The sequence below is a fragment of the Ylistrum balloti genome, unplaced genomic scaffold (genome assembly GCF_031769215.1).
Source record: "Ylistrum balloti isolate Yb309-2 unplaced genomic scaffold, AGI_CSIRO_Ybal_v1 Utg369586, whole genome shotgun sequence".
NCBI classification, from domain to species: Eukaryota; Metazoa; Mollusca; class Bivalvia; order Pectinida; family Pectinidae; genus Ylistrum; species Ylistrum balloti.
In genome coordinates this window covers 520233-534662 of record NW_026781874.1, presented here as the reverse complement: position 1 = coordinate 534662, position 14430 = coordinate 520233, and the positions used below count along the sequence as shown (strand labels likewise).

Sequence of the window (14430 nt, the reverse complement as noted above, 5' to 3'; positions counted from 1 at the left end):
GTATGTAACAGTATATAGTAATGTCATTCAGTGAGGTGACAGGTGACATCAGCTACAATAGTACAAGTAGGTCAGTATGTAACAGTATATAGTAATGTCGTTCAGTGAGGTGACATCAGGTGACATCAGCTACTATAGTACAAGTAGGTCAGTATGAAACAGTATATAGTAATGTCGTTCAGTGAGGTGACATCAGGTGATATCAGCTTCTATAGTACAAGTAGGTCAGTATGTAACAGTATATAGTAATGTCGTTCAGTGAGGTGACATCAGGTGACATCAGCTACTATAGTACAAGTAGGTCAGTATGAAACAGTATATAGTAATGTCGTTCAGTGAGGTCACATCCGCTACTATAGTACAAGTAGATCAGTATGTAACAGTATATGAAGAAATGATGGCCATGTCTCTGATTGTGTATATAAATATACTTTAAAAAACTTTATTGGAGTTTAATGGTCAACAGCAGCACTATTTTGCAGGTCTTTTTATTTCGATATAGATATCCCAAGGGTAGTTACCTAAATTAAATTTCCCGTCTCGATACGGTTGTAGCCAGCTACAAGTGAGTTAGATGTTCAACGCGCTTCGGCATTTTCCGCTAGCTTTTGGGAATCTTCGGCACCAAAATTCTGTGACGTCAATTCCGCCAGACGGTAGTTACTGATGTAAACATAGTGAGAGTCTAATGTAATATGGTAGCTTTATAATCGGTCTTATTTCAGCAGTGATAGTACACTGTGTTGTGTAGGAATGTGATAAAAATGCATTGAAAAAAACCCATTAATGTTTATGCGAGCTTCTTAAAAACAAAATGACACGAAATAAACATGTGAAACCTCACACAGCTAAGAGGAACTCTTAAATATATGTTTATTGGAAGACACATATCAATTTCAACAGGTATTGATATCCATTTCATGTCATACACAAGCTTTGGTGAACAACTTGACACACCTGGAGAAAGTGTGTGCCTAGGTCACAAGACGTTATTTTCCTGTACATTCTCTTATTAAGGCTAAGTAGACTTATGGAATGAATATTGCATCATTATTACAGACCAAAATGTTAACTAATATGTATATCAGCACATAATGAGAAAACATCGATTATTTCATCTAAAAAATTTAGACAGAATAGTTAAAGATATGTTCTTCCAAATACACGCTTACATATTTCATTGTTATAATTAGTTAACTTATTGCAGGGGCGTATCATACAGATACACCGACCCCTGCTCATTGGTTGCATCTATAGAGTGTCTCTTACACTGTCGTTGAAAATATGTACAACATATACATTGTTGTTATCGTTAACACTGGGCCTAACGTTTGTTATTGATTTATGTCTCTTTGTTCTAGGATATAGCTAGTCGCAAATACCAAACATTATGATAATGTGTATGATGCTTAACCTCTTGTTTATTATATGGTGCATATATCTGCACGTTTATTGTCCTACATGTGTGAGATGTCAAACAGTATGTGTGCCTATGTTACGGTGTAAGTTTGTACACTTGCTTTATGTTTTTCTTTGTTTTTTCGATCGTGAATTTCGTGTTCAGTTTCCTGGCCTGGACGAGTAGAGCAGTAGTGGGCACGGGGGAGTACAAAATATGATACTTAACTTTACGAGCAATTTACTAGCAAACGTGTACAACAAGTTATAAACAAAACTAAAACGAAATAGCCCAGCATGGTAAAATAACAGAAGCTAAAGAATTATACACGGCGTATTAGCTGACAATCACAGAAGTAGCTTAATTGTATTGCAGAATGCATGATGAAAGCAAACCGTAAGCTGAAATAGCAATATGTTTATGTAACACAGTATGTGCCAGCAAACATGAATTAAGTGAAACATATAGCAAAAAATAGCACAGATATCATATTTCAAGGAAAAAACGCAATCATATGGAGAGTTTGGTGATTTTTGTCGACAATAAAATCACTAATTATTCTGTTCCATCTTTTTACAATGTGAGACGAAATTCATTCCTTTACGTAACACAGGTAAAACTGGTCGATTTTCATTCATTTTTTATTTCTCTGTGTTTTATTACACATCGGAGAGATGACGTATTTACATAAAACAGGTGACAAGCAGAATGATAGTACATTACAAATATCGTACATAACAAAATAGTCTAACACTTACGTTGATTATAATTAATATTATAGTAACGGACATTAATTGATATTATGATAATGGATGATAATTCATATTGTAATAATAAATGATAATAATTCATATCGTAATAATGAACAATAAAGCATATTGTAATAATGGACAATAATTCATATTGTAATAATGGACAAAACAGCGTATTGCATTGATGTACAGAGTATTCTAGCAATACAACATCATTTAAATATAAATTTTTTTTTTAAACAGTGGTGATGATAATAGACTCAATGATGTATTGAGAAACATGAAAATATATACATACAAACATTATAGTACTGACTAGTAGTAACCGTAGGATATATAGTTATATGGATTCATTACATTGTTTTGGCCAGGTAAAGGAATTGACCTAATTTACTTAGTTTAATTACAATTTTAACACTTAATAATTTTATCAATTTGAATACACTTCCAAAATTGTTATACAAATTTGAGAATAAAATGAAACATCCTTAATATTGTTTGACATAATACACAGGTTCTTTGCTTTCTCTGCGGATTTCTATATCGTCATTGCTTCTATGTTAAGATTGTGTGAGCTTAACCGAAATCTGTCTGTGTGTTTTTGTGTTGTTCCTCTACTGACTTACACAAGTAGAATTGTAAAGACAAATTATCAATAATATGTTGATAGAGTTTACCTCTAGAAATATTACTGATACCACATAATACTTCCTGATGACTAAATAATGATTTCATTTTGTTTAATCAAGCTGATTACAATCTGTTTTCCATAAAGAATTTAATTCTAATTTGTTCAGCTCGACTGAAACTTTTAATATCTGTCTATTATTAGATGCTACCCTGTCGACAAAACATGATTTTAAAATACAATTATTTGTCGCCTTCAGCTTTAACCAATGTGTTTAGATATTCTTAGCTTCCTATATGTTACAAGTGGTAGTTGTCATAACTCACAATATACTACACTATCACATGTACTTTTGTTTATGCCAAGTATTTTACAAACAATAATACGCACTTTTTCTACAGCGAACGCTTTGAAAAAGTCCCCTAATTGCCGAAATGTAACTTAAAACACTATTTATAAATGTGTCAAAAACAGATATCTGTGTCTGAATATTGAGTTTGTGATTTTTTAAAACTTACCTTGGAAATATTAATGTGCCTTTTCCTCTTAATCAGCCACGTGCATTTTGGTAACCATGGTAACCATTATAGTTGAAAAGCATACCAAGATGGTTAAATTGATAAACAATCTTGAGTTCTGTTTCATTATAAAACCATTTCTCATTATTTCTGATACTATCGCCATTTCTAGAAATCACTATTTTACATATAGTTTTTCTGTGTTCAGCATAAGTCTATATTCGGTATTATATTTTTAAAATTCATTTAACATTCTTTGTAATTTATCTGGCGATTCTGCAAATAAGACCATGTCGTTTGCATTCGTCAAAAGAAAAAAAAGTATCATGTTAATTTCTATCAACGGACCACATTAAAAAATCATGTAGTGAAACGCTAGTTTTATATTGTCCGTCTGCTCTGGTAGTCAGGTCAGGGTTCAGAGTTCATTCTTTGTACATCGTGGAAAAATGCATCATGGGATATGTTTACGTGAAAGTCCAAAGGAAACAGACTTACGGATTTAGCAAGGCTTAGGTACCCATGAGGTAACTTTAATACGGTTTAAACGTTTGAAATTTGATTAATTTTGTTGAAATATATTTGTTTTGTGGCTCTAAAGGCAAAATATGTGCTAAGGACAGGTTAATTTCTGTATTTTTCAGTTTTTTAAAAGTATGCAACCAAGAACCCCTACACTGTGTTTGTGATGATTGTGAACTATGGCTATAGGAACGTATATGTAATAAAGGAACTCATTAAAGGCGTTTAGTTTGTATTTCTTTGGACTCACTCGACATCACAAATCACAATTATTATCATACATAGAATATAAAAATTAGTGATGAGATTTCCCTTGAAAGAGACCAACGTTGGTAGTGAAATATTCAGAATAAGCTCCATCGTATCTAACTTCGTGTTTATCAAAGATATGAAAACACCTGAATAATTTGATCATGTTATAGCGTACACATTGTTATATTAATTTACACCATATATTAGTGCTATCAATATTATCAAACGCGTGCTTTAGTCTACAAAACAGCAATAAACTCTGCAGCATTTTTTACTCGATTATTTATTTATCAAAACTAGGGACATAAATTGCATCAGTTGGTGAGAAGCAAGGTCTAAATCCAAAGTGAGCGTCTGTAATTGTACTTTTTACTTATCCCAATTGAATAATCTTTATCAATATTTTAATATAGAGGTAAATAGTTGTCCCACTCAACTAACCAAGGAGATCCTTCAGTAATTATTTGTATCGTCAGTATGCCGTTTTAATATGGTAAACGTTTAATTAACTTTGCATTCTATCAATAATTAATTGTGGATGAGTATTTGATCTTCTCCACGGCTTTTGTTTCTTTTTCAACTTACTGATAGCAAGGCTAACCTCTTCTTCATTGACAATCTCATCCAATTCGTTAAATATGCTTACATTTTCGTTCATGTCAACTTTTGGAATACAGCTATCTATGCTATCATGATTGCTAAATCTTGAAAATGTTTAAACAACTATCTAAACTAATTTTGCCTGAAAGTTTTAATTTTCGCTTATTAAAATATTGATACATTTTTTTGGGATTTTGCTTTCTTAAATACTCCATCATATCAATCTCATGACGCATGACGTTGGTATACACAGCTCCATTTTCTAATACCCTCTGTTTCTCTATCAAGGTGCTCTTATTAATTCTAGATTTGTTAATATTAAAAGCATGTGATGTGTTTTGTATAGCTTATACTTTTGCTTACATTAGATTTAACCAGGGCTTGCCTTCATTTTTGTGTTTGCCTCTTGATTTGTCTGTATCATTTTGAGATACTTTAAAACAATGCACATCACACAAAGGTAACGTTATTCCATTCAAACATGATTAACACATCGTGCAACATCAAACTTATTATTTATAGATAAATCACGTATATCTGTTAAACGATTATTATGAACATTAAGACTTTGTCTAATTGCATGAACATTATTTTCTATCTACTTAACACTTTCACAGGTACTCCTCACATGGTTCTGCTTTTTGAGAATATCTTTCTCTTTACTTGCAGTACTTTTTCAAACTATAAAACAAGGGGATGGTCTGAAATGGCTGGAAAATTACCAGACCTAAATGCTGAAACATCAGAAAAATTATCACATTCAATAAGTACATAATCAATTAGGCTTGTACCGTTAGAATTAAAGAAAGTAAAAGTACCTGTTTGATATTCTGTATGACGTCCATTCATTAGAATAGAAGGTCCTATAACACAACCTGTTTAAGCTTATAGTGTGACGTTTCGATGACTTTACGATCACCTTCTCCTGACAAATGACCAATGTGGAGCATTGGCTTATTTAATGTACGAGATGTTACGGAATCGACCAACTTTTTGGCTGCACTATAATCCTGTGTACAATAGTCCGCTCCACACTGGTCATTTGTCTGATGAAGAAAACCGTATTGTCGTCGAAACGTCATACTCTAATCTTCTACTGGTTGTGTTATAAGAACTTCTATTCTATTGACCTTACCAACCTGAAGAAAATGTTAAAAAATATTCATCCATTCATTATTCTGAACCCGGTCGATTTGCCTAATGATATTAATTTCCTACCGAATGAGTTCACTGATATATCGATATCCTGATGTCTTATTGCCTAATCCAGTGAATTCACAGTCCACTCAATTAATTAGTGTCTTGTCATGACCACTAATCTCCTCCGACCGCCAGTTTTCCGGCAATGGTTACCTGGTGTAGGTGTGGACTTAGGTAGCCTCAAGTATTCGGGACCTAACACAGATGAATAATGCGATGAATATTGCTTTTACCAAACGCTGGTGTTTAGATTAAAACGACTTTTATTTTCAAAACAAAATCAAAAGTGAAAATATGATTCACATCTTTGAATTAAGTACACGACAAAAATCGCAAAACGATCAAATTTGTATGGAATGATATTTTGTCTTCAGTCGTCACTTATATGTAAATGTAGATGTTCAGTAAACAAACAGAAGATATAATAAAAAACTTAAATTCGTCTTGACTTTCATCAAAATATCGATTGCCTATTATCTTTGCCAAGACACGATACGATTAATCGCCTGAGTCATCTAACTGGACATCGTTTATCTACCGTGAGGCTCGCAATTTTATCTGATAACAAAGTCAATCTCTTAGTCGTTTTTACAACGCTGGGCATGCTTATCTAATAAAATTTAACCGATCTAAAGTACACAGTCTTCATAAAAAGATTCTCATTTATATGCGCTAAGTGTCAGAATTGACATCACAAGTGATCGACCAATGCTTGTCCTTGGCTTTCAGAATGAAAATAACGTTTTTAGAAAGGAAATAACTCTAGATATTTTAACTTCCTCGGGTGTTTACAGGTGGATGTTGTACTACCTGTACATCATGCAATACACCTATCACTTTCTTAGACATGATCTAATGATTGCTCATGTAGAATTAACTTTTTATTTTCATTGCCAGTGACCTTGATGGAAAACTGATAGTGATATAGCTACAGTGCATATCATATTTGGAAAGCAAGGTTATCAAATATTTTTGAAAAAAAAAACACACATTCAATGACCCGACCGCGATATTGGAATCCAAAGAATAACAACTGCCACTTCGCAAATTTTAATTCATTTACAATTATGTATGAAAAACACTCATAATTAGGCATATGAAAAACACTCATAATTAGGCATATGAAAAACACTCATAATTAGGCATATGAAAAACACTCATAATTAGGCATATGAAAAACACTCATAATTAGGCATATGAAAAACACTCATAATTAGGCATATGAAAAACACTCATACTTAGGCATATGAAAAACACTCATAATTAGGCATATGAAAAACACTCATAATTAGGCATTGGGAGACATTTATTAAACACTTGTACTCACGGTAAAAGCTACATACACGTTCTGAAAACAATCAATCGCAACATTATTTTCAAGTACTCATGAGAGCTAACTCCGCCTAATTTGGCTGGTTGATTAAAATAGGAAATTCGTAATGAGATCGGGGGCAAAGGTGTCCGGATTATCGGGGGTCAATTCTATAAAGTTCTTCGTGTTAATCAGTATACTGGCCATTCTCGGCTCTCACCTGCTATCAAGCTTATCGCTATACCGTCTGACAGAGTAAAACGAAGGGCAGTAACTCTGGGAGATTAGAACGTAAACTACTCGGGTGTGACTGGTTTCAATATAACCATGACACTCTTTATCAATGTAAGACTGCAAAGACATCTTACCGATTTTCTTAACTGTTTTATCATATGATATTATATACAACACGAAAGGGAATTCTTGCTTTGTGAAGGCAATTCACGATATAAATGACATCACGCTTAAGAACACACCGGAATAAGTTTAAACCCAGAGTTAAAAACTATTCCGTGTGTATTGCATGCATTGGATATAAATAAAACGGGACACGATAGTGATGTAAATCATAGAATACAGGAATAAGTAATTATTATTACAATACAGACGGCTTAGTCATAGAATACAAGAGCGAGATACAACAAAATACATATAAAAATCACATGCCATAATCCACATGCACAGTCTGCCTACTACAACCTCAAAGATTTCAAAATCAAATATAGAATATTTCCGTCATAATTTTCCACAAACGTGTAATTACTTTCTTTCATCTTTTCAATATTCTCTTAAATGACATATTTCATTCCATCTTCATTTTTTGCAGAATAATGACAGGGTTGTTTGTAAGTATACATCCTTGTCATCGTCAAGTTCCTCTGAAGACGGCATTCATGGATGACTGACCTCTGATGGATGTCTGTATAGTGCCGTGTAATGAACTGTCATTATAATACCAAACCGGTCTATTAGTCCTGTACCTGTTGATAAGTCGTAACTTCGGGAAATAACCGATAATTTCTTCACTTGATCAGATGCCGACCTCAAATGTCAAAAGTGTTTAAGTGTCAAATAAGAGATTTCATTAGAAAGAAGAAAAGTTTTGCGAAAAGAAAAATATTTAAAAAACATGAAATCCGTAGAGTAAATTAACTTTCTAAGTAGAATGAATCAGTTCATTTGAATTTTGTACCTTTAAAGATGCAATTTCTGAAATTTTAAGCAGAGACTAACCACAAATCTTCCCGTCTTCAGGGGAAACATTCATCTGTCATAGCAACATCGACAAAGGTAAGATCGAATTTAATACCTGTGTCCGTCTAGTATCTCCCACCAGGTAAGATTGTAATCAGTAACTTTGTTCGTTTTGAATGCGAATTCCACTGGGATCATTCAAGGTAACTTGTTTTGTTTATCAGCCCTTTTAGCGTGTACACACTGTGAACTGATAGCAGTACTGACAAGTGGTCTTAACTGACCTTGGACACATAACTGACCATTACCCCGCGTATCACAGCAAAACAACACGTGGTGACTGAGTGACCTCGCTTTATTTGTATACATTGTACACATGTATGTATATGTGTTTATACACAGTTTTCATTTCAAAGTAAATGCATTGCTTGGGTTTGTTTCTTTGTGGATTTTAATATTTTAACGGATTGTGTTATTTGATTCTGTGTTCGTCAAACTCGTATAAAATGTGATGATTTGAGTAGATATTGTAGATATCACGTTAATATTTAGGTCCCTGACCAAATGCTACGATAAACAACTTGTATGACATGAACCATCGAACTGCCTTAGGCGTCAAACCATATTATGTCATTCATCGGGCTGTGTGTACACCTTTGACGACCACCCATTAATCCATTGGCTGTTTACGAATGTGTACCACGTGATAAGAAGTCTCTGTTCCCCCCTCAATCGGTCATGACCCTTAAGACTGGGAGTGTTATTTAGCGGATCTTGCACACGTACAGGTAGTATTCAAACAATCACAATGCTGGATGTACTCCTTACCATGGATCCTTTGACCTTCGTCCTAGGGATTTCAGGGCTTCTGTTACTCCTGAAACTTGCATATACTCCAAGGAACAGACCTCCGGGCCCAATCGGATATCCAGTGTTGGGAAACGTTCCACTTTTCTTGTCGGGGAACAGATCAAATACTTTGAGGAGACTACGACGGCAGTATGGTGATGTGTTCAGTCTAAAGCTTGGAGGGGTGAATGCAGTTGTTATTAATGGGTACGACACACTGAAGGAAGCGTTTGTAAAGCATGGTGATACTTTGTCAGAGAGACCAAAGGACGTCGTCTTCCAACATCTTAGCAATAACAGAAAAGGTCGGTGTACGCCAATGTCAATATCGAGGGTTTTAAAATTTGCGTCTGGTGTTATAATATATTCTGTACTCGAGAGAAATCTCACGGAGACCTTGGCTGATGGTCAGCATTTTGAACTGAAGTTGTGATATTAGTTTATTTATTCACATTCTCTCTCCGGCGTGTGCATACTCATACCAATGTTTGTTGTAAGAGCCCGCCATTCGTGATATTTTAAAAATTCTAAAATCATCATCGAAATTTTGGACACAAATAACCAGTTATTGTCTATATCAGCTCTTAGCTTTTCGTTTGACTTTATTTCATTTACAAACAGGAAGACACATTAACATAGATTTACTTACAAAATTAATTTCAAATCGTGCTGAGGTTCCAAAATGACAGCTTAATTAGTAATATATATGAAGCAAACATAAATCTCCAGATCAGCTTTATGGTTTTTGTTTATCTTTAGTATGCTTATCCAAGTTTAAAACTTGCTTTACAACCAGATTCATCATGTAATATACGCAGTATTTTATTAAATAGGAACAATCAGATACAATCTTGTTGAAATAGTATTTTCATTTGTGTGCTTATCCACAGGTATTGTCGCTAGTACCGGGGACTTCTGGAAACACACTCGTTCATTTTCCCTTGGAACACTAAGAGAGTTTGGTTTTGGGAAGAGATCACTTGAGTCAAAAGTACTAGAAGAAGTAACGGTATTTCTGGAGAATGTTTCTGAGAAAAATGGCGAGCCTTTTTTTCTCGGAGCTGTTGCACAGACCAGTGTCTCAAACATCATTTGCAGTATTTCGTTTGGAGCGAGATACGAACATGACGACAAGGAATTCAAGCATCTTCTGCATTTGCTTGACCAGGCTTTTTTCTTTATAGCCAAGGCCTCGATTGTTAACTTCTTTCCATTTCTAAGGTATGTTTTAGTTGGACAGCTTTTATATGTAAAGGGTGGGGAAAATGTGAGAATGAAGTGGTAAGTAGAAGTGTACGATCACGAACGATCGCATCTAGTGTTTTGCAAACACAACTATTATTTAACACGTGTATTTTTGCCTTACATTGCCTATTTTCTCATCATTTTTAGATTTCTACCGGGGGATATGACATATTTTAAAGAAATGTTAAGGACTATGAGAGAAATTCAAACGTATCTTCAGAGCCAGATTGACCAACACAGGGCCACGTTTGACGAAGAGAATATCAGAGACTTTATTGATGCCTTCCTGAAGGAGGAGATGACACAGGGGAAATCTGATGTGTTGTGCGGTAAGTGCAATGACCTGAAGCACAACAGCCAGTATACAATAACGCCCGAAAAATCTTGGTCAGTTTGGTACCGGTTCTGAAAATCTAAAACATTTATGTACTACGAAATAGCTTTTCATGATCGATGCAGTGGATAATTTGAAGAAAAATCTATTTTGTTAACTTAATTTCGACATTCGATTTTAGACGATATTACTTTCATTTCAGATTTGCATCTATCTCCACCTTTTATTATTGACAAATACCAGTGCATTTACTTCACTCAATACTTGAATAACTCTACTCGCTTGCTCAATATAACAACATATGATAACGACGAAACACAGGATACACTATAGGTTAAATCAGTGTGAAAAAGTGATCGAATAACGTGTCTCGTCGTACGAAGTGATACAATTGTCGTTTATATTAGTTCTGTTAGTATATGTTCCTGTTCACCAGTGGTTGTATGGCAGAATGTCATCTTAAATACACAATTTACATTCTGCGTGATTCTTTAAGGAAACTATCTCCTAGCGGAAGTGATTAGCATATCATCATATGAATGGTGTTACTTTCTTTTTCAGATGACAACTTAAAGATAATATTGACAAATCTGTACATAGCTGGCACCGAGACGACAGCCACCACCATCAAGTGGGCGATCCTCTTCCTCATTCACAATCCGAATGTTCAAGCCAAATTTAGCAAAGGAGATTGAAGACGTTATTGGGTTCGGGCGTCAACCATCTATGAACGACAAACCGGAAATGACTTATACCGAGGCATTCATTCACGAGGTTCTGCGCATGGGTAATATCGCCCCCTTAGCTCTTCTGCACGGAGTCAAACAAGACACTGTAGTAAATGGCTACACGTTACGTAAGGGGGACGTTCTAATGCCTAACCTGGATTCTGTTATGTTTGATGAATCCTTATTCTTCTTTATTGGTGAGGATGGGAAATTAAACAAAAGAGCGAACGACAAGACCTGGAAATGGCATATTCACGTTTCTGCGCATGGGTAATATCGCCCCCTTAGCTCTTCTGGTGATTCAATAAATAAACTGAAATGCATTGGAGTCAAACAAGAACACTGGATTCTGGCTTAACGTTACATAAGGGGGAACTGAACCTGGATTCTGTTATGTTTGATGAATCCTTATTCGAAGACCCCCACACCTTCAACCCCGAAAGGTTTATTGGTGAGGATGGGAAATTAAACGGAAAAGAGCGAAACGTTCTCGCTTTTTCGTTAGGTAGGTTCTTACTTTAGCATATTTTCTGGTGATAAATCAATAAATAAACTGAAATGCATTGTATAATTTGATGAATTTATAATTTTTGTTATCATTAAACTAAAACCTCGTATTATGATAGATATCAAACTCGATATAATGCATTTCTATATATACTGGACAAAATAAGTTAAGGATCATAAATTGTGACCATAATATCTTTAAAAATTCAAATCATGTATTGCCGGTAATTGCACTCGTAGTTTCTCCAATATGTACCTAAAGTCATGTCAAAGGTGAAAGCACGTGCATCTGAAGGTCTTGCCGTTCCGCTCTAGTTAACTATGGTGGTGTGAAAAACAGACTGGTCTATTACTACAGAGGAATCTTGCAGGTTTTGATTCTGTTACTTCTAAGCTAAAAAAAGTTGAATTTGGAAACATTTAATGAATTTGTAACGAAAACTTGAAAAACTAATCATGCGAAGACACTTAAATGATATGGAAGCCGCGCGAGCTATAGGGCTCCTTCAAGCTGGTCAAACTCAACGAAATGTGGCGGCAAAGCTTCATGTTTCTCAGAGCGTGATTAGTAGGCTATGGAATCGCTATCAACAGACAAATAACGTCCGTCAACGCCCCAGATCTGGACGACCACGCTGTACGACAGCCCGACAGGACAGATTCATTTGCATCACGGCACGACGTCAGCGGTTTTTGAGTGCTCCTGTCTTGAATCTTCAGTTTCAGCGTGCTACAAATCTAAGGATTTCATCCCAGACAATCAGAAACAGACTCCATGCCTCTAATTTACGAGCTAGAAGACCAGCAGTCCGACCAATTTTATCCAGAGGTCATCGACAATCCAGACATCAATGGGCCACTCATCATTTGAATTGGCAATTACGTCATTGGAGAAATGTTATGTTCACAGATGAGTCTAGGTTTTGTGTTGACTTCCATGACGGTAGGAGGAGGGTATGGAGAACCCAAGGAGAGCGCTATGCAGACTGCTGTGTTGTCCAGCATGATCGCTTTGGTGGTGGGTCAGTGATGGTTTGGGCAGGGATCAGTGTTGACTTCCATACAGACCTCTACATCATAGACAATGGATCTTTAACAGCTGTTCGATACAGGGACGAGATTCTACACCCTATAGTAAGGCCCATTGCAGGAGTTGTTGGCCATGATTTTATTCTGATGGATGATAATGCTCGTCCTCACCGTGCTCGTGTGGTCAACGACTATCTTCAACGTGAAGCAATCGTTCGCATGGACTGGCCAAGTCGTTCTCCTGATCTGAACCCTATCGAGCATGCTTGGGACACCTTGCAACGCCGGGTTTCAGCTCGACCTAATCCGCCACAGAACCGCCAACAGCTTATGATTGCTCTGCAAGAGGAATGGCAGCGCATCCCACAGATCAGCCACCGACGACTAATAAGGAGCATGTGCAGACGTTGCAGGGCAGTTATTGATGTCAACGGAGGTCATACTGCCTATTAAACTGCCAATTGCAGTTTGATGAGTTTTCCTTGTCTACATGATTAACTTGCTCTACTTCCTCTTACACTTTGATTTCAAGGGTGCTGTTACTCAGGGTTATCTGCTCTTGGTAGCAATTACCACAAATGAATTTGTTTTGTGTAATTAAAGACTAAAATGAATGTTCTGTCATTAAAATTTAAAATATAATCATATTATTATTTGTATGTAAAACTGCACTGTTTCAAGTTTATGATCCTTAACTTATTTTGTTCAGTATATATTCCTGATACAGTAACTAATTATTCATGTGAAATCATGTACGTTAATTTGAGAGCGGAAACATATATATCATTGTATTTTTTATCAAATAGGAAGACGAGTGTGTTTTGGTGAAAGTCTAGCAAGGATGGAGATTTTCTTGTTTCTTACGAGTCTAGTCCAACAATTTCAACTTCTGCCCGAGAACGACGAAAATCTTCCAACGCTTGAACCGAATGTAACTATTTCGAACGCTCCCCAGGAGTTCAAGTTTAAAGCAGTCAAGCTGAAATAATGTTTAATTATGTATATCTACATCAGCAGGTTGTCAGATCGCTGTATATCTACATCAGTAGGTTAACAGATCGCTTGATAATGAGAGGACCAATTCAAGGCGAAGACAAAATATCCAATCATATGAATGATACGAATGCATATCTGCGGTACCTATGTTCAACATGAAGTAATATTCTATTAATATTACAAGCAATATTCATACAACGGTACTAAGGGACTGCTCTATCAATTGCGTTGTTATATATGTTTTATTGGACCGTAAACGTATGTAGATTGTATTATATATATGTAATTCTCTATATTTACTTCATTTCCCAATATACGTATCATAGTAGTTTTATAATGCTTAAATGCCGTTGACCTCTTCAATG

The 14430-nt window shown here is 35.5% G+C and overlaps 1 pseudogene; it reads left to right on the top strand.

Annotated features, from left to right (window-relative positions):
* Nucleotides 1-9185: 9185 nt before the first annotated feature.
* On the top strand, nt 9186-14057 carry LOC132544118 (cytochrome P450 2J4-like; annotated as a pseudogene).
* The last annotated feature ends 373 nt before the right edge of the window (nt 14058-14430 follow it).